This window comes from Ochlerotatus camptorhynchus, unplaced genomic scaffold, assembly GCF_037179485.1.
Source record: "Ochlerotatus camptorhynchus isolate MF236.1 unplaced genomic scaffold, CSIRO-AGI_Acam_v1.1 ptg000310l, whole genome shotgun sequence".
In the NCBI taxonomy this organism is placed as follows: Eukaryota; Metazoa; Arthropoda; class Insecta; order Diptera; family Culicidae; genus Ochlerotatus; species Ochlerotatus camptorhynchus.
In genome coordinates, this window is record NW_027040798.1 from 930,193 (window position 1) to 933,967 (window position 3,775).

The window sequence follows — 3,775 nt, forward strand, 5'->3', positions numbered from 1 at the left end:
GACTTTGTGATAAATCAATTAATATTTGTTCGTAGTACAATATCTTGCTTAATTTCTCTTCCCTCATAAAAGTAAAAGAGATAGAAGCAAGCAAGACAGTCCGAGACAGCCACGTAATCATAGTAGGCATTGATTTTCGTCCTATTTCGAGTGTTTTTTTTTTTATGGATGTATCGTGTAGAAAATTTAAAAAAATCTCATGAAGAAAATAGAGAGCTCGCTTGTCGTCCTTCGAAAAGCGACTCTGTTAAAAAATGAAGCCGCTTTAGTAGCGACGATCGTTGAAAGATTTTTACCGGAGTTCAATAAAGGAGATATTAGTTATCCGAAAGTTTTGTGTCTTGTACTCAGCAGCTGTCGAAGGTGGTATTTACCACTAAATCATCCTGAGGGGCGGAAAATTTATAGAAATGTTTGACTCTATAATACAGGAATGAAACTCACAAGAGGTTACTCTTGCCCAGTGAGTAGCCCTCACCTTGAATTACTACAGAGTTGCTAGAGCTTCATTGCAGTTCCCATATTTTGTCCATGGACATTTTCAGGAAGGTTCAGCGACCTTGTAGGAAATTCTGTGAACTATAGGAAACTGGTATGAATTTTAGGAAAGTACTGCAAACTTTAAATAATTTCCTTCAATGAAGCAGAACAATTCAACAACTTTCAGAAAAGTTCATTGAACTTCAGGGAAGTTCTACAAACTTCAAGAAAATTATTCAAACTCTAAAAATGTGCTTCGATCTTCAGAGAAGCTCTATAAACTTCAGGAAAATTATGCCAACTTCAGGGACGTTTTGTGAGCTTCTGGGGAGTTCAATGTCGTTCTGGTAAGTTTAACGAACTTCAAGAGAGCTCTGTGAACTGTAGCAACATTATATGAATTTCAATGATGCTCTGCAAAAAGTTCTTGAAACGTGAAGAAATTTTGGCAAACTTAAGGATGGTATGTGAACCACAGGGAAAATTTAATAACATTAAGAAAGTACTGTGAAGTTTAAGAAATATCTGAGAATTTCAAGTAAGATGTTCAAATCAAGGAAAAACAGGGCTTTGAATTTGGATGTAACTTCTATAAGCTGTTTCATCGGATCGTTGGTGTAACAACTCCCTTTCTATGTCTTAGAAAACAGGTATAGTAGAAAGGATAGCTTGTTTTATCTCTTTCGCTTTTACGCTGCACATGAGCAGGGTAAAAATGAAAGTTAACTATCTAGAAAAATATCGTGAGTACGACTCACGCATTTTACATTGCCGTTTACTGGTATAAAAGGGAGCAGTTTATAAAAATTGAGGTTCACAAATATCCAGAAGCAAGATGTTAACAAGAAGTTCAAACCAAACTCGACAGTCAAAGATGTGCGGGTTTGTAGATATTTGTTAGAAATGAAACAGCACAAAAAAAAAAAATCATAAAAATTTGCAAATTATGTCTGACGCAGGTTTCTCTTAGAAAACGTCATGCATGTAGTGAGAACTGCTTTGTCGTCAAAAGCAGGCGAAAAACTAGAATAGGTTATTTTTGTAAACGTCGCAGGAAGACCATTGGGTTTAAATTTGAAACAGTCGGGAAAAAAATCTAAGATTTCTCACGAAGATTTACTCAGCTTTCAGAAAGATCTTAATTTGAGTGCTAGTAGTGTCAGTGTGTAACTTTATATTTTACAAAACTTTACACTATACTTTTGTTGTATTACAGACGCTAAAAATACGCTAAACGTATGAGACATACCGACTGTCAAACAATCCAGCCCGGCCTCAAATCAGCTATGAGGAAAGCCAACGCAATTGGGAAGCTGCCGACTCGGCATACGCAATTTGGATTCGCTGGTTGCCATTGTAGGTGCTTGATAAACGCCATTGCCTGATAATCGTGCAATTTTTCAAGCATGACATTTTTAACATCAACTAACGAAAAACAACACAGCGCTGATTTTTAAGCCAAATCTTTTATGGAAAAATATAAAAACATATTGAAACCTCTATCTAAAAACCATGAAAACTATAATAAACGAATACAATCATTTTTTTTTTCGATATTAAATACCTGTTTCCTAATAACATTATTTACACGAATTTTTAATTACCTTTCATTTCATATTTTGATCTTTGAAATCAAGCCCATTGGCTCAAAAGTTATAAACTTAAAAAAGGAGCATTTAAAAAAAAATAAAAAAAAAACGATTTTTGACTACTCTAACGATGAAATTGACCATGAGACCAACCACCTGATGACACAAAATAAAAAAAAAATCTGAGAACCACTATATCGTTTTGCAATGAATAATAGTAAATTTAGCGACTAAACCATTATTTGATTATTTGATTAATTTAAACATTATGAGATCATGACAAAGCTACGATATTTTACGGTAACGAAGAGGGAATCTTACTGTACCAGCAGTTTGACAACAGTTTTGTATCATCAATAGTTCGTATACGCCTTTGTAAACGACTAAGTATACTATATACTAGAATATATTCTTCAAAACACTTTTTCTCTAAAAACCCACGATGTAATATTTTAAAACCATCACATATTTGATTGTAAGGATCAATGCTAACATCTTGTGAAGAAAAATATGAGGTACATGAATGTTCCAAAAAAAGTGCCTTCAGACATAGCGTGCCTTGTTTGTTTATCCTTAACAGATACGCATATTTCGTCTACAATGTGCAGACTACTTCAGTGTCTTGTACTTATACTCGACTGAATAGATTGGTCTATTTGAAATGTGACGCGAGAATTATTAACCTCCACTATATGTTCTTTAAATTTAGTTGCTAAAGTTCTCTTGGTTTGTACAACTGTTGAATAAGCATCCGTGAAGAGGCTGCCGTGATCTTATCCACGTAATACAATACGAACGCGAATCAAATTATTTAAATACTAATTAACTTTATTAAAATACAACAAAAACATCAGCGTGATCGAGCGAAATTGATGAGAACAATTCGTGCTGACGTGGTATCTGTTTCAGTGACAGCCCAGCTGTCAAGAATGACCCAAGCCATAAAGCGAGGAGGCTGGCCGTCTGATGCTGTACTGCCAGCTCTGCTCCATTCGCCTCAACAACTACATCGACAGTGAGCATGCATAAGGGCGAATACGCGATGATCGATTCTCTTCATAGATTTTCTCTTTGCATTGCTACAGCTAAGCGAAACAATTTTCTAGAATTTGTTCAATGCAGAGTAGTAAAAGGTTGTATTGGCTATCAAAAGCAACAGCAAACGCACCTAGAAACGTTAAATCTAGCGAGTTATTAACAGAAGAGAAAATCGACGAAGAGAATCGATCATCGCGTATAGGCCCTTATGCATGCTCACTGTCGACATATACTTTGTTCAACGATTACAGCTTATTTTATGTACATCTGCTTTATCTAGAACATTAACTGGGGTTTTAGTGAACCTTAACAATGATTTTAACTGGTTAACACATGTTACTCGTTGATGTCTCCTGAAGATTGTAATTGCTTGGTAAACTCCTGGGTGTTACAAACTGCCTTACTGTGGATCTGATTCAGCATACTCTGGAATTCTGTGACTAGCCACTACGCTAGTTTGTGGGTAGGGTAACCATCTGCAAACCCGCACAGTTCGAAAAAGTGGTGTAAATTTCTGTTCAATATGATGCATATTGTGAATTCAGATCGGTAGCTCAAATTGATCTTGCTATTAAATAGAGCTGCATATAAGACAAGATCTTTGAAGGGATGGTGGCTACCTTACATACATACATACATACATACATACATACATACATACATATGAT